Here is a 21,401-nt window from a genome sequence, read left to right on the forward strand (position 1 = left end):
CAGGTGAAATAACACAATAGCAGTTTGAGAGGGTTTTTTTTTTCTTTTCAGGCTAAATTTATTTATTTTTCCCAGGAAATATTATCAGCTAGATTAGGTCTCGGGGGTTATACTTTGTAGCCTATAGAGTCTCAGACTGCAAATGGTATTTAGGGATGGAACAAGGTTGTTAAGCAACCTTTAATCTTAGAGTGAACAGACAAACCCATTGCTTAAAATGGGTATGAGATTAAGTCAAAAGGATAGTTTTGTAACCGATATATTGCCTAAGAGGAAACCAGTGCAATGAACAGGAGGCAAGAAGTTTATATGGAGATTCCTCAGTATTGTTAAATACCGTAGGAAGTAGCTACATATCCTTAACAGCGGAGGAAGCAAATACAGTTACAATAGTTACGGAACACATTCCATGACATACAGCAAACATTCATTCAAGTGCATTTAGTTATTCAGCGAGCAGAACAGCATAACAAGAAACTCATCTATGTTTTTACCATACGTGGACTTTAAGATCAGTTGATGTGAGCAGGATGGGCCTTGAGATTCAAAGAAAAGAAGTCCCAGAGTGCAGGAAAGACTTAATGGAGTCACAGTTATGGGACCTGAGAGAGGGTTTCTGTGTCTCACTGCTCCACATTCTGCCACTGGCTTCCCACAGAATTTCAAATCAAGTTTAAGGTCGTGGTTCTTATCTTCAAGGTGCTCCAGGGCAGAGCTGTAACAAGGAATTTTTGTGCACGAGGCAAGGGCCGGCTCCAGGCTCTTCGGCAATTCGGCAGCGGGTCTCTGAGTCCCTGTCAGAGGAAAGGACCTGCAGCTGAATTGCTGCTGAAAAATAAAGTGGCGGCGGCAATTCGGTGCCAGGTCCTTCCCTCCAAGAAGGACTCAGAGACCCACTGCCGAATTGCCGCCGAAGAAGCAGCAGCAGTAGAGCTGCTGCCGAAGCACCACCGATCGCAGTAGAGCTGTGCCCCTCCACTTTGCGTGCCTGAGGCAAGTGCCTCACTCGCCTCACCCTTGTTACAGCACTGCTCCAGGGCCAGGGTATCTAAAAGATGGACTGAAGCTCTGAGATTAAGACTGTGTTCAACAACATCCCTCCTCTGGCACAAAAGAGCTCTCAACAATAAGGGTAAAGCATGTGTGTGGCAGACAGAACTTTCTCAGGTGCTGGTCTGAGACTACAGAATAAACTCCCCTAGGAACTAAGGATCATCACAAACATCACCACCTTCTGCTCTAAGTACTGGGCACATTCCTTTGAACTTGCACATAGCAACATGTGTATTAAAAAACTCACAACCCTAAAACCCTATCAAACAAGAGGCTGAGAGAACCACCAACATGTTGCAGGTGTGTAGTCGTGTGTCTTAATGCCCTACTGGAAGGCGCTCAGATACTACAGTGATGAGCTTGGCATAAGAAGCAACATCAAACAGTATAGAATATTGGGATGGGGGGAGAACCATCTGACCACCTGCATGTGTGAGGGCATGATGGGAGGAGACAGAAGCAGCTGCCTCCACAACCAAGAAGCTCCTTCAGATGAGGGCTCCCATGCTGTGGAGACCCAGTGCATTTTCCAAGAGATGAAGGAGTGGGCCAGTTAGCTGCTCCCTGCAAAGACTTTAGGCTATGGTAAATGTGGTGCTGAGAAGAGGACTTAACAAGCCCTTTCTGAAATTCAAGAAGTGTTTGGTGTGTGGGAGGGACATAGATTCTTGGTCTCCAATATTTGCACTGAAGGGCATGAGCTTCTTTATAAATATTATGGATGATTCTTAGAGGCATAGACAGGGTCTGGCAAAGGAAGGGGCACCGTTCACCAGAATCAAGTCGAATGTTGCCTTTGTAACAGACTGCAGTTCGGCCCGTCTTTACTTCAGATCACAGAGCTCAGAATTGGAAATGCTCTTTCACCATCCCCAGCAGCCCTCAAGCCCCTTTCTGTGCTCCCTATGATTTCACTTCACAGGCTAGCCAGGGGAATTCCACACGTTGAGCTGGAGGTGTAATTTCCAGCATGAATAAACATACCTGCGCTAGCTTAAATTGAGCTAGCACACTAACAAGAGAAGTGCAGCTCCGGCATCACAACCTGTAGTAGGGGCTAGCCCCCCGGGTATGATCCTGTCTGAGACTCTAGCTAAGTTCTGGGGCAGCTAGCCCCTCCCACAGCCCTGACTGCACTTCTATTTTTAGCATGCTAGCTTGACCAGAGGTAGTGTGGGTGTGGCTACTTGAGCTGGACATTACACTGCCAGCTCATACCCCAGGTTACAACCTGCTAATCTGCTCACCTGTAGCAGCTTTATCTTCAGGCACTGAGAGCAGAGCTTGAGGCAGGTACAGCTTTCACAGGGTAGGAGATTATTCCGATTTTACAGAAACCGTTTTTTAAAAATAGATTGTATAAAGTCGAGTGCGCGCGGCCACACATTAATTCAGCGGTGTGCGTCCATGTACCGAGGCTAGCGTTGATTTCCAGAGCGTTGCACTGTGGGTAGTTATCCTGTAGCTATTCCATAGTTCCCGCAGTCTCCCCTGCCCATTGGAATTCTGGGTTGAGATCCCAGTGCATGATGGTGCAAAAACAGTGTCACAGGTGATTCTGGGTAAATGTCGTCACTCAATCCTTCCTCCGTGAAAGCAACGGCAGACAATCATTTCGCACCCTTTTTCCCTGGATTTCCCTGGCAGACGCCATAGCATGGCAACCATGGAGCCTGTTTTGCCTTTTGTCACTGTCACCGTATGTGTACTGGATGCTGCTGACAGACGCGGTACTGCAGTGCTACACAGCAGCATTCATTTGCCTTTGCAAGGTAGCAGAGACGGTTACCATCCCTATTGCACCGTCTGCCATTGTAAATTGGCAATGAGATGATGGTTATCAGTCATTTTGCACCGTTTGCATTTGGAAATTGGCGATGACGGTTATCAATCTTTTTGTACCGTCTGCTGCTGTCATGGGTGCTCCTGGCTGGCCTCGCTGAGGTCGGCCGGGGGCGCATGGACAAAAATGGGAATGATTCCCCAGGTCATTCCCTTCTTTATGTTTTGTCTAAAAATAGAGTCAGTCCTGCCTAGAATATGGGGCAAGTGTACTAGAGAACCATAGAGCACAGCCGCTCCGGGTCAGAGCCCCAGATATCCCACAGAAATGATGAGCTGCATGCTATTCTAGGGGGTGCCCCTGCAACAACCCCACCCGTTGCTTCCCTCCTCCCCCAACCCTCCTGGGCTACCGTTGCAGTGTCCCCCCCATTTGTGTGATGAAGTAATAAGGAATGTAGGAATAAGAAACACTGACTTTTTAGTGAGATAAAATGAGGGGGAGGCAGCCTCCAGCTGCTATGATAGTCCAGGCAGGACAGAATCTTTTCTTTAGACATGAAAGGGGGGCGGGGCCTGATGGAGCTCAGCCTCCCGCTGCTATGATGAGGACGGTTACCAAGCCTTTTGTACCATCTGCCGGGAATGACCAGGAGTCATTCCCATTTTTACCCAGGCGCCCCCGGCCGACCTCACCGAGGCCAGCCAGGAGCAGTCACGGGATGATGAGGACGGTTTTCCGCCATTTTGTACCATCTGCCATCAGGAAAGGAAGGGGAGGGGATGCTGCTGTTCAGCGCCGCAGCACCGCGTCTACCAGCAGCATGCAGTAGACATACAGTGACATTGAATAAAGGCGAGAAACGATTTTTCCCCCCTTTTCTTTCACGGGGGGGGGGGTAAATTGATGAGATATACCCTGAACCACCCCGGACAATGTTTTTGACCCTTCAGGCATTGGGAGCTCAGTCAAGAATGGAAATGCTTTCCGGAGACTGCGGGATAGCTGGAGTCCTCAGTCCCCCCTCCCTCCCTCCATGAGTGTCCATTTGATTCTTTGGCTTTCTGTTACGCTTGTCACGCAGCACTGTGCTGTGGCCTCTGTCTATCATAGCCTGGAGATTTTTTCAAATGCTTTGTCATTTCATCTTCTGTAACGGAGCTCTGATAGAACAGATTTGTCTCCCCATACAACGATCAGATCCAGTATCTCCCGTACTGTCCATGCTGGAGCTCATTTTGGATTTGGGACTGCATCGCCACCCGTGCTGATCAGAGCTCCACGCTGGGCAAACAGGAAATGAAATTCCAAAGTTCGCGGGGTTTTTCCTGTCAACCTGGCCAGTGCATCTGAGTTCAGATTGCTTTCCAGAGCGGTCACAATGGTGCACTGTGGGATACCGCCCGGAGGCCAATACCGTCGAATTGAGGCCACACTAACCCTAATCCAACATGGCAATACCGATTTCAGCGCTACTCCCCTCGTCGGGGAGGAGTACAGAAATCGGTTTAAAGAGCCCTTTATATCGATATAAAGGGCTTCGTTGTGTGGACGGGTGCAGGGTTAATTCGGTTTAATGCTGCTAAATTCGGTTTAAACGCCTAGTGTAGACCAGGCCACAGTCTGGAGGAGGGTGTGACCCTGGTATGACCTTGAGGCAGCCCTTCCTACAGCCATAGCGCCTGACTCTCCTCTCACTTCTGCCAGTTTAACACTAGCTCCACTGATTTCAGTGCAGTTACTCCTGATTTACATGGGTGTAAATGAAAGTAGGATCAGACTGATTTAGGGACTGTAAACCTCATGCACTAGAAACTCACACCCCCTGCTGCTTTCAAAGAGTTGCACGGGGCTTAGTTTTTGGCAGGATGTTCACATTAAAGGGAAGTCGGCCTGTTAAACTGTCAGGGATTTGGGCTCAAGGCTGCTCTAATTTACCAAAGGGGCTGAAGTAGGTTTTATGCATGGCTAAGGACGGAGCTAATATCTGCATGTCCAGATCTCTTTATGAATTTCCTTCTTTCTCTCACTGCTCCCCGTTTGCTCCTTTCACACCCTTTCCCCATCACTTTCTCCTACCCCTTGGTTTCCTCTCACTACTTTCTTTTTTTCCCTTTTCACTCTTTCCCTGTTTTCTTCCTTCCTCCTCTTATTCCCTTGGTTTACTTTAAGGGTCTGATCAGTCAAGGTGCTCAGCACCTCCTGCAAACTAGCGAACACCCCAGCTCTTCCTGCAAGATCAGTGTGACAGGAGGAAGATGTCAGCACCTTGCAGGATCGGACCCTTAACAAGGAGCAGCCACTGTGATATAGTTGCTCTTCCTTTTTCTGCCAGCTTGGGAACCAGACCACTCACTTCCTCTTCTTGCGGTTTCACTTGAAATAATTAGTCACGTACACACAAAGGAAATGGGGCTTTCCAAACTGTCTATTCAGCACTAGGACAGGAAGCAGGGCTACACACATTCCGTGGCTGACACTTATTGGTGTGACAGAAAGAGACTGTGCCGTTAATGCCAGAAATACTTACCTAGGAAGCTAAACCAGTGGGGAGCCATGGACATACTAATTCTCCCCCCCTTGCAGCTATATGATTTTCCATTTTAGAACCAGGCATTGAGCCTTGCTGCTTCTCTAGAGAAGCCTGGTACCTAATGAAGGCTCTGCTGCAAAGGAATTCTCAGCAATAAGACTCCCTGGGTTTGATTCAGAAGCGGGTATGTTGTGCCTTCAGAAGGGACTTCTATAATGAAGAAAAACAAAATGGGGGGCGGGGGGAGGCTCTGCAACCAGGAAGTGGATCTAGATTTGCCAACAAGTCTTGAGAGAGGTTGCAGCACCTAGCCTTGCTCTCGAGTTAGCCCATTCCAGGAGCAGCGCTGATGGGCTCTAGATAGAACCCCACATCCATTCTTTCTGACCCAGAGGAACATGCTGCTCCATGGATGTGGAAGATCTTGCAACACCCTTTCCACACAGCAGGCCTTGGATCCTGTTTCCATTTAAGTCAAAGGCAAATATCCTCTGACTCTATTAGATGATAGCAGGGTTAGGTCCAAAGAAAACACTAAAAATGCTCAAGTATCAGAGGGGTAGCCTCTTGCATCCGACGAAGTGGGTATTCACCCACGAAAGCTCATGCTCCAAAACGTCTGTTAGTCTATAACAGGGGTCTCAAACTCAAATGACCCCGAGGGCCGCATGAGGACTAGTGCATTGGCCCGAGGGCCGCATCACTGACATGCCCCCTTGCTGCCCCTGGCCCCACCCCCAATCCACCCCTTCCATGAGGCCCCGCCCCTCCCCTGTCTCTTCTCCACCTCCTCCCCTAAGTGCGCGCAGTTTTAATAAATATATACACTCAGTAATGCACCTCACTCAAAGGACAAAACACGCACTTAGATTTACTGCCTAAGGCTCTGGGAGGGAGTTTGGGTGGGGGAGGGGGTCTGGATGCAGGCTCTGTGCTCGATGCAGGCTCCAGGCTGCGGCAGGGGGTGGGGGTGCAGGCTTTGGGACGGAGTTTGGGGATAGGAGGGAGTGCAGGGGTGAGGGCTGTGGGGCTGAGGGCGAGGGGTACATGATGCAGGAGGGGGCTCAGGGCTAGGGAAGAGGGTTGGGCTGTGGGGTGAGGGCTGTGGATGAGGGGTTCATGATGCGAGGGGGCTCAGGGCTAGGGAAGAGGGTTGGGCTGTGGGGTGAGGGCTGTGGATGAGGGGTTCATGATGCGAGGGGGCTCAGGGCTAGGGAAGAGGTTTGGAGTGTGGGGTGAGGGCTGTGGATGAGGGGTTCATGATGTGGGGGCGCTCAGGGCTGGGGCAGAGGATTAGGGTGCGGGGGGATGAGGGGTTCATGATGTGGGGGCGCTCAGGGCTGGGGCAGAGGATTAGGGTGTGGGGGGATGAGGGCTCTGGCTGGGGCTGAGGATTAGGGTGCAGGGGGATGAGGGGTTCATGATGTGGGGGTGCTCAGGGCTGGGGCTGAGGATTAGGGTGCGGGGGGAATGAGGGCTCTGGCTGGGGCTGAGGGTTTGGGGTTGGAGAGGCTCAGGGTAAGGGAAGCCTGCCTTGCCAGTACTGGCGGAGGGCAGGCACTAGGACCCTGCACCCTAATCCTCAGCCCCAGCCAGAGCCCTCATCCCCCCCCACCCTAATCCTCTGCCCCAGCCCTGAGCGCCCCCACATCATGAACCCCTCATCCCCCCGCACCCTAATCCTCTGCCCCAGCCCTGAGCGCTTCCCTTCCCCCCCCCCCCAGCCCGGCCCCGGCGGGTCCCGCTTCCCTTCCCCCGGCCCGGCCCGGCCCCGGCCCCGGCGGGTCCCGCTTTCCCCCCCCCCTTACCCGAGCGCGTCTCCGGCGGTCCCGCTCAGAGCCGCGTGGTGAGGGGGCGGGGCTGGGAGCTCCACGCCGAGCGCAGCGCTCAGCCCAGAGCTCCCAGCCCCGCCCCCTCCCCACGCGGCTCGGATCGGGGCGGGGCTCAGGCGCTCGGACGGAGACTCGGCGCTCTATGCGCCGAGGCTCCAGGAGAGGGGCGGAGGCAGGAGCCTCCGCTTTTCTCTTGGGGGCCCCTGCGGAGCTCCCCTGGGGAGCTCCGCGGGCCGCAGGGAAGAGCTCCGCGGGCCGCATGTTTGAGACCCCTGGTCTATAAGGTGCCACAGGATTCTTTGCTGCTTTTACTAAAAATTCTGACACTCAAACACAAGATGAAAGACAATGGACCTAGCAAAAACACAGTTCCTATTCTGGAACTTCCTGAATGGACTCCTGCGCATACAGGGAGAATGGCTAAGGTTCATTCCCTGTGTGGATGGGGGCTCGCCTGCACCAAGAGACAGCAAAACATTAAAGTCAGGATCAGCCAGGGAGATTTGAGAGCAGAGTTTTGCCCTAATTCTGCATGATTTCTAAAGAAGCTTAACAAAAAAACTGACAATTTCTAAAGACACTCACACGATAGAAGAAAACAAGATGGTGTGAAAGACTAATACTGACTTAGAGAACCCAAAGATTTATTGGGATGCCGCAAACAACAACTCCAGCATGCACAGGCAGGACTGAAACCTCCTACCATCACCCTGCCACCCAGATTGGGTACAACGACATACTAATGTACAAGCCAGTTTAACACTAAGGTAATGATAGAGCGCCCTCTATTGCTGGAGGTTCTGCTTACACTGATCCCCACAAGATGGTGAGGTGCAACAGGGTCAGAGACGGGTTCTAATTCTCCACACCATTACCTCAGCGGAGTTAAGCTAGCATAAAAGTGGCGTAATCAGAGGTGAAAGTGGGCTGGTATGGGCCAGTATGGGATATCGGTAAGAAGTGGCCACCGGTACTGGCCCCTACACAGCCCATGTTAAAGCGCTGCTGAGGTAGTGCTTTAACATCACTGCCCCTTTTGCCTCCCCCCGCCCAAGGACTGCTGACGTGGGGGGGGGGGGGCAAAAGGGGCAGCTGCCCTGGGGCCTGGTGATTTAAAAGGGCCTGAGGCTTCTGGCTGCCGCTGCTGCCCCAGGCCCTTTAAATCGCTGCTGGAGCCCTAGGTGGCGTGGGACAGGCAGCCTGGAAGGGCTGGCTCGGGGAGGCTTACCATACGTCCTGGTTTTCCAGGACATTGCCTCTTTTTTGAGCCTCCATCCTCTGTCTTGGAGGATTTTTCAAATAACAGGAAATATCCTGGAGTTTTGCAGAGCGGATGCTGTAACTCAGAAAGAGCCCTGATTGATCTGCTTCCCGATTGGTCCATTCCCCTGCAGCCACAGCTGCCGGATCCCACACACCCACATCCCAGGCTCTCAGCCCTGGGGTGGGGGTTCCCACAGGGAGGTACTAACTGACAGCTGGCGCTGTGTCTTGGGCTTGTGCCAGCCGCGCTGCCACTGTAACAAGGAGCAACAATGCCCCTCACCTCAAGAGTGAGGTCCCAGGTACCCCCTCCCAGCACACACACAGCCCTCCAGCATCCCCACCCCCCATATCCCCACCAGCTCTCCCTCTGTCAGAGTTCCCTCCCCACTCTGAACTCTAGGGTACAGATGTGGGGACCAACATGAAGGACCCCCTAAGCTTATTTCTACCAGTTTAGGTTAAAAACTCCCCCAGGCACAGCTCCTTCCTTGTACCTTGGATTAGGTAATGCTGCCACCACCAAGTGATTTAAACAAACATTTAAGGAAGGCCACTTGGAGCCCTACCTTCCCCAACTATCCTCCCAAGCCCCTACACCCCTTTTCCTGGGCTGGCTTGAGAACAATCCCTCTTTCCTGGGGAGGCTTGAGAATATATCCTCACTAATTGGTACAGGTGAACACAGCCCCAAACCCTTGGATCTTAAAACAATGAAAAATCAATCAGGTTCTTAAAAGAAGAATTTTAATTAAAGAAAAAAGGTGAAAGGAGTACCTCTGTAAGATTAGAATGGAAGACAATCTCATAGGCAATCAGATTCAAAACACAGAGGGTTTCCCTCTAGGCAAAACTTTAAAGTTACAAAAAGAAAACCAGGAATACCCTCCCTCTCAGCACAGAGAAAATTCACAAGCCAAAATAAAAGTAAAACTAACACATTTCCTTGCTAAATACTTACTAACTCTATAGGAGTTGGATTGTTTGCTTCTTTGATCTTGCTCCAGCCATAGCCGCCCAGAACAAAAGCCTCCTCCCCGCAAGATTTGAAAGTATCTTGTCCCCTTATTGGTCCTTTGGGTCAGGTGCCAGCCAGGTACTTGAGCTTCTTAACCCTTTACAGGTAAGAGGATTTGGTGCCTCTGGCCAGGAGGGATTTTATAGTACTGTATACAGCAGGGGTCTCAAACATGCGGCCCGCGGAGCTCTTCCCTGCGGCCCGCGGAGCTCCCCAGGGCTGCCCAGGGGGGGGCAAAGGGGGCAATTTGCCCCGGGCCCCCAAGAGAAAAGCGGAGGCTCCCGCCTCCGCCCCTCTCCTGGAGCTCCGTCTGAGCGCCTGAGCCGGCCCCGGCGGCTCCCGCTTCCCCCCCCCCTTACCCGAGCGCGTCTCCGTCCGAGCGCCTGAGCCCCACCCCGATCCGAGCCGCGTAGGGAGGGGGCGGGGCTGGGAGCTCTGGGCTGAGCGCTGCGCTCGGCGTGGAGCTCACAGCCCCGCCCCCTCACCACGCGGCTCTGAGTGGGACGAAGCTCAGGCCTCGCCGGAGACGCGCTCGGGTAAGGGGGGGGGGGAAAGCGGGAGCCGCCGGGGCCGGGCCGGGGCCTGGGTGGGAAGCGGGAGCCGCCGGGGCCGGGGCCAGGCCGTGGGGGGGGGGGAAGGGAAGCGAGACCCGCCAGGGCCGGGCCGGGCCGGGGGGGGGGAGGGAAGCGGGACCGGCCGGGGCCGGGGTGGGAAGCGGGACCGGCCGGGGTGGGGAAAAGAGGGACCCGCCGCCGCCGAAGCGCAGCCCGGTCTTCGGCGGTGGGGGGCCCCTTCTGTTCCGGGACCCGCCGCCTAAGTGCCCCGCCGCCAAGCCACCAAACAGCTGTTGGTGGCGCTTAGCACTTTCCAGGAGGGAGGGGGGAGGAGCGGGGAGCCGCGCGCTTAGGGGAGGAGGTGGAGAAGAGACAGGGCAGGGGCGGGGCCTCATGGAAGGGGTGGATTGGGGGTGGGGCCAGGGGCAGCAAGGGGGCGTGTCAGTGATGCGGCCCTCGGGCCAATGCACTAGTCCTCATGCGGCCCTCGGGGTCATTTGAGTTTGAGACCCCTGGTATACAGGAAGGTTGTTACCCTTCCTTTTATATTTATGGCACTCTTCCACTCCCCAGCAGTGTCCTCTTTTTGGGAACCCTAGGCCTAGGTAATTATACCTTTTGAAGTCTGTGGGTGTTGCAGTGGCTGATAGGATGCAGGAACTCTGTTGCAATTTGGGGATGGCAAAGTTCTAGGCTACAAAGGATTTAACTGACGCTTAAATCTCTCTGAAAATAGCTTCCACCACAGCTGCATATAAAACTGTCTTTAATACAAGAACTAGGGTTCACCAAATGAAATTAATAGGCAGCAGGTTTAAAACAAATAAAAGGAAGTTCTTCTTCACGCAGCGCACAGTCAACTTGTGGAACTCCTTACCTGAGGAGGTTGTGAAGGCTAGGACTATAACAATGTTTAAAAGGGGACTGGATAAATTCATGGTGGCTAAGTCCATAAATGGCTATTAGCCAGGATGGGTAAGAATGGTGTCCCTAGCCTCTGTTCGTCAGAGGATGGAGATGGATGGCAGGAGAGAGATCACTTGATCATTGCCTGTTAGGTTCACTCCCTCAGGGGCACCTGGCATTGGCCACTGTCGGTAGACAGATACTGGGCTAGATGGACCTTTGGTCTGACCCGGTACGGCCTTTCTTATGTTCTTATGTCTTCATTTCAGCAATAAGCATGCCAGCCCAATGAAATCTCTCGTTTCTCCTCCTTTTAGCTCATTATATACCAGAGCACCTACTAGCAAAATCAGTGTTAGGAACCAACTTCTATCTACCAGAAAGAGCTGCTTTATGCAGTGGCAGATTAGCCACTGGGCCAAGGGGGCCTCTGCCCAAGGGCTCCAGCCAATTGGGGGGTCCCTGGAAAAATGGGCATCCTGCCCCCCAACCCACTCCCCCCACCTGGCACTCCTGCTGGGGAGTGGAGTTGGGGCCACTTGCTCTGGCCCACAAACCCCTAATCTGCCTCTGTGCTACTCATGCCAATTAATAGCCCTTGCTCCTACTGTTGCAGAATCACTCTAAGGTAGTTTGACACTTCGTTCATTACAACTAGAACCCAGCCCCAACAGATGCCTCAGCTGCTATTTGAAATTCACTTTTTCCTGTTTGAGTGAGATAAATCTGTCAGTGTAGGGAGTGGAGCCCATGGAAATGTATAATGCTGGAAAGCTTTTTCAGTTGTGCTGTAGGATTTCCAACACATTAATCCTCCTCTTTGGACATCTTTAAGAGCGATTCAAAATAATTCTTTAATACAAGTACTTTCATATCTAATAGTAACAAGGAATATGGACACACAGAACTAAAATGCCTACTGGTAATATTTATCCCTTCTCTGCTTTCATGTGCTCCTACTTGATAATTAGCTTCAAGGACTCAGGTAAGATGCTTGTGTATGATATTAAAATATGCTCAGTTGAATTTATTATAATTTCAAATGGTTTGTAGGCATCATGTTATGTTGCAAATATAATGCAATGGACCTCTGACTAATTTGTTTGTATTTGCATAGTGCTTTGAAAACATAAATCAACACGTAAGGGACAAGTACATAAACACACTTTCCCCTTATAGCCTAGCCTGACACTACCCAAATCAGCAATAATAACTTAGGCCTTTACAATGTATTATACACACCCAGAATGAGGAACATGAGAAAAACGGATGTAGTATAACATGAAATAATAGGTGGTGCTATTTCTTTAAACATAAGGGCTTTAGTGGCTGCAATATCCAGGCTCAGGATTCTCTATGTCAATATGTTGCACAGTATTGAAAACGAGGTCTTGTGTGGCATAGCAGGAAATCTGGGTCTAACATACTGGGTAAGAGTGATCTGTTAAACTGGGGAATTGCTGTGGGGAATGGCCCTACCTCCCTTCCAAAAAGTACCCAAAGCTGTGGTTAAAATGTAGCAATGCCAAAAATAGATGCTGTGGTTATAGTCAGAATGTACACTATGTAAAAATGGCACCTTCTTACTAAGTAGATCTGGGGCCACGTTCCATGCTCCTGTCATGCAGCCAGCCATGGGAGGGTCACCCCCAGGAAAAAGAAGGAAAGAATTAATATCTGGGTACAAAAAGAGGTGTAGGAGAAGAGGTGAAACTATAGGGCTAAATTCATCCAGGGGTTCCAGCAGCAAAGGATCCTCTAAGGGGCAGTTTTTTGCTAAAGCAGCTCCACTTCCCCTTGCCTGCTTAAAGTGAGCGGTGCTGGGCAGGGACGGGTCATAGAGGCCAGTCAAGATGCACTGATTCAGCCCATCCCCATAGCAGCTTTTCCCAGTGGGGTTCCTAGGAAGCCCTGGATGTAATTTAAACCATCCACAAAGCAGCAACAAGGGAAGATGTGGCTGGTGTTGTCTGAGACACTGTCAGCCTAAAAAATTACATTGCTCTCTGGATTTTATATTTTAACATACCTTTGTTACAAGTGACACCTAAGATTCCTATAACTAAAGCAGGGGTCAGCAACCTTTGAGAAGGGGTGTGCCAAGTCTTCATTAATTTAAGGTTTCGTGTTCCAGTAAAAGGTTTCACGTGCCAGACCGGCAGTGTGGGCGGCAGACGGAACCCCAGACCGGCAGCAGGCTGAGCCACTCATCAATGCCGGCAGCGGGCTGAGTGGGGCCGGCGGCCAGGACCCCAGACTGGCAGCGGGCTGAGCTACTCATCATACTGCTGGTGTGGGGTTCCGTAATCCAGGCCGGCAGCGGGCTGAGAGGGGCCGGCAGCTGGGATCCTGGCTGGCAGCAGCGTGCCACTAAAAATCAGCCCACGTGCAGCCTTTGGCACACGTGCTGCAGATTGCCGACCCCTGAACTAAAGGAAGGACATGAGAGAAAAAATAGTCCCGCTCTTTATTTCAGTTGTGTATTTGACAGAGCTTTGTGTATAGTCAGTTTCATTGTTTCCTCTATATATTCTGTGAGGCCTGCTCCAGCAAACACTTAAGCAATATGTAGCTTTACTCATCACCAGAGTAGTCCTATTGACTTCAACTATTTACTCACTGGAATTGTTCCAATACCCCAAATTGTAAAATATTTGCAAGATTGAGGCCTTAGTTTCTCCTGCTGTTTGTGTGGCTTTTCAAACCGCAACAGGGAGAGAAAAACAGGATAAAAAAATAGAAAAATGTGGTTCCAAAACCACAACAATTGGTAGGGTTGCTTATAGTCAGGTAACTGAAATTACTTTAAACTAAGCCCTGGTCTACACTAAGCTCGGGGATCGAACTAGGGTACGCGAATTCAGCTACGTGAATAACGTAGCTGAATTCGAACTACCCTAGTTCGACTTACTTACCGTCCAGACGCCGCGGAAGCGAACTCCGCGGCTCCAGGGTCGACTCCGGCAACTCCTCCTGCCGCGGTGGAGTACCGGAGTTCGAACTAGCGCTTCCGGGGTTCGAACTATCGCGTCTAGATCAGACGCGATAGTTCGAACTCCGAGCAGTCGAACTCGCCGCGTCGACCATCCCGGTAAGTGTAAACGTACCCTAATTGTTTTTATGGCCAAGATTTCAAGTTGATTGTGTCCCTTTCCACTAATCACAGTGTTATAAAGCCTTTCCCTGCATTTACTTTTACCAAGCAGATTGTTCACAGAATGTTTTCTTGGCCAAACTAATGAGACAAGCATAAAGTATTTTAAGTAATCATTCTAAAAAGACTTTAAGGCATTTCCCTCCTTTCAGTTGTACCTTTCTTTTCAGGGTTTTTGTGATGCATTTTACATCTAACTCATTCAGAGGAGAGGCCTGAAGACCATATTTACGTATGGTCGGTGGGATTGGATATAAATTCAGGACTTCATACTCGCCTCAATCCTTATCAGATTTCCCAGTCATGTCACTGGGAGGTTTGCATAGGGATTAATAGGTGAATACAGCCATTATGTAGTGACTACTCTTTTATTAGTTATTCAATATCTTACTGTCATGCTTAATACTCTGTGTAAACATAGGCCTCTGCTACTTCTGCCCTTCGTTTCTCTTCCTTTCTCTCCCTTTTTTCTATTTTTGTGAATCTCTTCAGTCCTTCCCTTTATATTTGCTTCCCTGCAGCAACTTCCAATTCCCACCCCTGTTCCTGTTCCATTCCCAAAAATGATCAGCAATGATCAGGGGCGGCTCTAGGTATTTTGCCGCCCCAAGCACGGCAGGGAGGCTGCCTTCAGTGGCTTGCCTGCGGGAGGTCCCTGGTCCCGCGGATTCGGCAGTGCACCTGCAGGAGGTCCGCCCAAGCCATGGGACCAGCGGACCCTCCGCAGGCATGCCGCCGAAGGCAACCTGCCTGCTGCCCTCGCGGCGACTGGCAGAGTCCCCCCTGTGGCTTGCCGCCCCAGGCACACACTTGGTGTGCTGGTGCCTGGAGCTGCCCCGGCAATGATATCAGTAATGGTGACAATGAAGTGTCCTCACTGTGCTTTAGCGTTGCCTCAGGATTGAGATCAACAGGGTAAGGGTGGTTCAGCCTCTGAATCACTATTTCAGGTGGTCTGGACTCAAGCAGACACCATGACACTAGTAAGAAGAACAGGAGTACTTGTGGCACCTTAGAGACTAACAAATTTGTTTGAGCATAAGCTTTCGTGTGCATGTTCTCCATGCTTGAAAGAGTCACCCTGCAGCCCTAGGGGCCTAGAAAGGTACTTTTCTTTTTTATAAGAAAGCTTAGATTCTGCAGAAGCTGAGTTCCAGTGTAGTCACATGATGCTAAGACCTTATGTACTGTTTGCTTCTTCAGAGCCACACTACTTGCTGCCCATCCTCCCTCGCTGTCCTTCTGGAGTATTGTGACTCACTCACTAATCATTTCATCTGAATGAACACCCACCTCACTATTTTCTGGACCAGTATGTATATATTTTTAAAAACATCTCCATTTTTACATTTCTAAAGAGTTGTAAAGCATTCTGCTATCTCTAAAACCATCATTCCCTCATCCCAAATCACAGTTGTTGTAATGCTGTGTGCCTCATGTGAGGGAAAAGACAGGGTTAGGGTTAGGGCATTCACAAAAGGTAAAACCAAGGGCAACAATTTTCTCTTCCAAACAGCAATGCAGATCTGTACTGAATACGCAAATCTTCTCATGGACATCTTTGGACCTTGTGTTTGCAGGCTGAAAGAAAAACACTCAGATCGAAGACCGGCAACATGAGGAATTAGAGCACAGGATTAGGAGACAGGACAGTTGGTCTCTGTTTGGAATCATGTAACTGATTTACTCTCTGCCTCAGTTTACCCACCTGTGAAATAAGATACTGATCCATAAGCACTTTTTTGAAGCGTGCTGACAACTCTGGATGAAAAATACTACATAAATGCAAAGCATTATTACTGTATTGCCATTGTTTGCGAAACACTTCCTGTAGGACGGGACAGCCCTCAGTCTCCATACAGCCCCCCTCTCTCCTTATTCAGCATGTCTCCATGATTCTGAAATGTGTAGTACCGCAGTATGGATAAATCAGATTGGAGAGAAGGCGCGTTAAGTGCTGTATAGCTATAAAGGACAAACTCCTTGCCTAAGGAAGCAGTAATTTATTTCTCCAATTCCTGACTGGGGGGGAGGGGTGAGCGAGACAAAGCCTCGGCAGGGTCTCAGACACCGAGACCAGGGTGCAGAGTGTGTAGCTGCCATGGCGTGAGCAGATAACAACGCGGATCAGTAAGGGCCCTGGGGCGCTGTGATACAGTGGAGAGAGAAGGGGATTTCCCTGCAAGTGACTAGCGCTGCTCGAAAGCTGCACAGAAGCTATTGAAGGCGCTAGTCTCCCGGGGGTGGCTGGCTGGGAGCCATATAACCCGCCTGGCTCGGTATTTCCCCGCCGGCCGGGAAGGACGCTGCGGAGGGGCCCGCGCTGTGCGATCAGCTCTCGGGGCAGCGGAGTTTGCAGGCTGGGGTCGGCTCCCCGCAGCACCTGGGGCTCTAGCCCCCGGCAGCAGAGCGTCGAGCAGAGTCACCCCCTCCGGCTGCTCCACCGCGCCCCCATTTCCTTGCCGAGCCCCGTTCTCTCTCCCCGCCATGGACCCCGTCTGTTGCCATGGCGACGCCTGCTTCTCCCATCCCTGGGGCGCCCCCATCACCCCGGTCCCGTGCACCCGCACAGCGGCCCCCCCGGCTGCAGCCCGGCTCCCCGCTCGTCCCGCTCCGCCGCAGGAGCGCTCCCAGCGCCGCCCCCAGCATCACTCAGCGCCCGGGGCTCGCGCTCAGCGCCCAGCCGGGGGCGCCCCTCACTACCCCTCACGCGCGCTGCTTTCCCACCCCGGTCTCTGTGGCGCAATCGGTTAGCGCGTTCGGCTGTTAACCGAAAGGTTGGTGGTTCGAGCCCACCCAGGGACGGGCGTGGGGAGCGTTTTATTCTCGGGGGGGGGGCTGCTACCCGCCGCGTGAGGAGGGAATCAGGTGCCGGACCCCGCGGTGCTGATTGCACGGGGTGGGCGGGGAGGCTCGCTCGGCTCCCGGCCTGGCGCTTTTTATTGTAGGGGCTGGGCCGGGCTGGGAGCGCGGACCGGACAGTGCCCCGCTGCCGGCGGCCCCGTCTCCTGCCGGCCCGGCCCGGGCGCTGCGCGGCGCTCCCCGCACGTGGGGGGCGATCAATGCGCACCCGGGGCTGGCACCCGCAGAGCCCCCCCCCCGCCACTCCCCCTTTCCCTTCCCGCTCGCACTGAGCCGGCGGGTTTGCTCAACAGCGAAAGTTTCCTGCCTCGCTCGCGAGCCTGCCCGGGCGGGTCGCTGTGTCCTGTGTGCTCGGCGCTGTGTCCTGTGTGCTCGGCGCTGTGTCCTGTGTGCTCGGCGCTGTCAGCCTGCGGCGGGGGCTGGGCGCGGTGTGAGCGGGAAGGCCACAGATACAGACGCCGCACTAGGTAGCGTCTGTAGCCAGAGGCGATACTCCTGCGCCTTCGGCAAACTCTGTGTCAAAAAAACAGAAGCCCCGTAACGCGAAATAGTTTCTGCCTCCAGCACTGAACAAACCTACACGCCAAACTATGAATAACGCACAACCACACGTGTCCGGACAGTGTAATAGACACCAGGGGAGAACTTCCCCCCAGCTGGGTTTCCGTAGTGTAGTGGTTATCACGTTCGCCTAACACGCGAAAGGTCCCCGGTTCGAAACCGGGCGGAAACAACTCGCTGCTTTTTTCGGACTCCCCTCCTGCATTTTTAGGCTTAGAACAGACCGCGCTGTGAAGTTCTAATTTGAATTGTATCAACGATGAGCTAAATAACATGGCAGCTCTCTCTAAATTATAGTCCCGGGTTCCTTACCCTTTCAGCTGCTATGATAAATTCACATTTTCGTTAGAGGCTTGGGGGGGGGGGGGGGGAGTTTTCATTAAGCCTTTAATAGGGACTAAATTTTATCTATTACTCTGAAATAATCTTAATGTGGCCTATAGAGTTAGGGCCGGCTCCAGACCCCAGCGCGCCAAGCGCGCACTTGGGGCGGCATTTTGCCGGCAGGGCGGCAGGCGGGTCCAGTGGACCTTCCGCAGTCATGCCTGTGGGAGGTCCACCGGAGCCGCGGGTCCAGCGGACCTCCCGCAGGCATGACTGCGGACGGTTCGCTGGTCGCGCGGCTCGGGTGGACCTCCCTCAGGCATGCCTGCGGATGCTCCAGCGGAGCCGTGGGACCAGCGAACCCTCCGCAGCTGCGGGAGGTCCACTGAAACCGCGGGACCAGCGGATCCTCCGCAGTCATGCCTGCGGGAGGTCCGCTGGTCCCGCGGCTCTGGTGCACCTCCCGCAGGCATGACTGCTTGGGGTGGCCAAATTCCTAGAGCCGCCCCTGTATAGAGTGCAATCCTTTGTCCTGGATTTGTCATTCCACAAGCTGTCACACAAAAACCAGGCGGTGTTAACCCGATTTTAAAAAGAATTAAGTCGAGTTATTTAGTGTGAATTCGCAAAGAATCCTGTGGCACCTTATAGACTAACAGACGTTTTGCAGCATGAGCTTTCGTGGGTGAATACCCACTTCTTCGGATGCGAAGAAGTGGGTATTCACCCACGAAAGCTCATGCTGCAAAACATCTGTTAGTCTATAAGGTGCCACAGGATTCTTTGCTGCTTCTACAGAACCAGACTAACACGGCTACCCCTCTGATACTTAGTGTGAATTGTAGGGTTTTTCCAAATGGCATCAAACAGCAAAGAGACTTGAGCACAAAACTGACTGGTCATGCACCAAGTTTTCCCATTGCCCAGGGCCCAGTCTTGTAGAGGATCAGCCCATAACAGTGGCATAGGCCACTCACCATTTATAAGCATCGAGTTTCTTTGGTGTTACTTGGACAATCACTGATTTCATTTAAGCAAAATATTGAACTGCAGCAAGGTGTGTTTTATATCAGTTGCAAAACTAGCTTTGCTGGAATCCAAAACATGTAACTTTCCCCCTATATGACCATGGTTAAGCTAGGACCAAAAAATGTTCTTTTTAATTACTTTGTTAAAAGTCGTTTTAAAAACAGCTGAGATTGAAATGGTACTAGTATGGATCTCTTTTTTAAAAAGACAAAAGCAAATACCAGCTCTACAGTCAGACCATGGTGCTTGGCATAATTTTCTCCAGTTGATTAATCTCTGCAGTGGAGGAAATGCAGCTCAGCTACACCCCAGGAGCCCAATATAATGGAATTACCTGCCCAGATAATTGCTCTTGTATATTTTGAATTTGCCTATCTCCAGGCTGTGAACTTTCACTTAAAAAAATTAAATCTCTGCTCTTATCATTAGGAAGATAACACGCACAAGAAGAAATTAGTGTAAACTTAAGTAGTGATGTCTGTCTGACTCAGCAGACATTTTGGAATAACAGACTTCAGAGAGAGAAACTCTCCCTAGCAGCAATTGTGTTTTTACTCTGAAGCCTAATGTCAATATTGACCATTTTATGGCAATTATTTCAGCAGATTCCCAACCAATTAACTTAATTCCGGCTGGGTGTAGTGGAAGATACTGGAACTGAGGAAAAGGGAAAAATTGTTGCTACTGTATTATAGTTTACGGGGGGAAATGAGGGGTAGATATGAAGAACAAAAACAACTTTTCCTTAAATTTAAAGTCATCGCTGCCCGGGGAAGAGACAGACAACCAAAAACATCAGCTGTTTCTAGGGTGCCAAAATCCACAGTTTACTTCCATTTATTTTGGGTACTGAGAATCCAAATTGTTCTCCCTCCCTCCCCGCAAAACCCACAATACTGGCTACCTGAACAGAGAATTGAATAATTGAAAATTTGGAGATAATAAAAAATAAGTTGAATTTAATACAAAAACACACACAAAAGGATGCCGTACTGGGTAGGGGAGGAGAAAAGTAGAGTAGTAGGAAGAATTGATACATACCGTATTGACAACCACACAGATTCTACAATTATGAGTCAGGTGGGTCCCCCAACATCATGAGATTGGCTTAAGTAGCTATTTTAAATGTTGGGTTCTTTTATTCTTCTGACATTTGAGCCTTTGGGTTACGTTTGAGTCCTGTTTTCCAGCGTTCTCTGAAAGCATGAGCACTGGAAAGGCACTTTCTTAAAAGATGAAAACTGATAGTATTGCCAAACCCCAGGATTCCACAGACCAGTGCTTTAAGAAAAACACCAACTCTCACACTAAAACTGCAAGACATGGCAACATGTTGTATGTACCTATAGATTGTTAAATGTATGTTTGGTTCCCCTGTCCCATTCTTCTTACACTACTAAGATGGGGGCAGGATTGTATCACTCCTCTCACCCTACCCTGGGGCACCGTGCAAGGCCTAGTTCCTCCGAGTTTTCACAACCATTAAGCTATTCCCTAAGAAGTGGGATTAGTAAACTCATCCTGAGCCTCTCACTAGAGAAGAAAGGGAATTACACTAGGTGCATTTATTCTAAGCAGCCCCACTTGCACTACTAGCACTAGCCTTCTGGGTATAACCCTTCAAAGGCCTCGGTGCACCTGGAATAACAGCCAGCCTATCTCAAGCCATCAAGCCAAGGGGGTAAATTGGGGGTCACCTGCCTCCATCAAAGCCAGTGAGTAAACTCCTGCTCTTTTATGTTCCCTCCCTCTCACTTCGCCTCCTTGTGACCAGCCCTTGGAACTTGCTATATGCACATGTGTTGACTAGTCTCCATACCCCACACTGGATAGTTTAAAAAAGTTAAATTTGTACAAAAAAACATGGAATGAGTTTGTTACACACACTGCAGAGTTAAGCAGCCTTATGATCTTGTCAAACATATCCTCCCTTCCCTCTCTGAGTGTGTTGTCTCCCATGTTTAAACATAACTTGTAAACTCTTCAGAGCAGGGACTGAGTCTTAGTTGACTTTAAAACACACTGTCTGCTTCTGCAGTGCTTAATTTGTAATGAAATAGGTGCTGGGTCTCAAGCAATATTGTTACATTCATAACTGATACAGCAAGCCCGATAGGGCTGGGGCTGTGAACTGCCAAGCCTAGAGGTGCCGGGGCTCAGCCCTGGCAAAAATTAAGCACTGTAGAATTTATGGAACTGTGTGCATAATAATCTGCTTGGAAGGTAACCTGCTGTGCCCTTTTGGCACAACTGACTTACTGTGGGAACAGTGGCTAAGAGAATAAGGCCAGAGAGAGTGAGAGACTTTATAGGCTGTGGTACAGCCCTGGGAAGTAGAAGACCCAAGGTTGAGTCCCCCTTCTCCCCTATTTAATTATTTATACCCAGTTGATCAGCTTCACCAGAAGAGAGTGAGACAGCCCCACATCACAATATCCCAGTGGTTAGAGCACTCTCCTGCGAGTGGGGAGACCCCTGTTCAACTCCCCCTTAGCAGAGGGTAGAATTGAACCTACGTCTCCCACATCC

At 51.0% G+C, this 21,401-nt stretch overlaps 2 non-coding genes across 2 annotated transcripts; both read left to right on the forward strand.

The window, feature by feature from the left end:
- The first annotated feature begins 16,827 nt into the window (after nt 1-16,827).
- TRNAN-GUU lies at nt 16,828-16,901 on the forward strand. Its single transcript has one exon. It is a non-coding gene; the product is annotated as a tRNA-Asn (tRNA).
- A 717-nt stretch (nt 16,902-17,618) lies between these two features.
- TRNAV-AAC lies at nt 17,619-17,691 on the forward strand. Its single transcript has one exon. It is a non-coding gene; the product is annotated as a tRNA-Val (tRNA).
- Nucleotides 17,692-21,401: the final 3,710 nt, after the last annotated feature.

This window comes from Mauremys mutica, chromosome 1, assembly GCF_020497125.1.
Source record: "Mauremys mutica isolate MM-2020 ecotype Southern chromosome 1, ASM2049712v1, whole genome shotgun sequence".
Classification (NCBI taxonomy): domain Eukaryota; kingdom Metazoa; phylum Chordata; order Testudines; family Geoemydidae; genus Mauremys; species Mauremys mutica.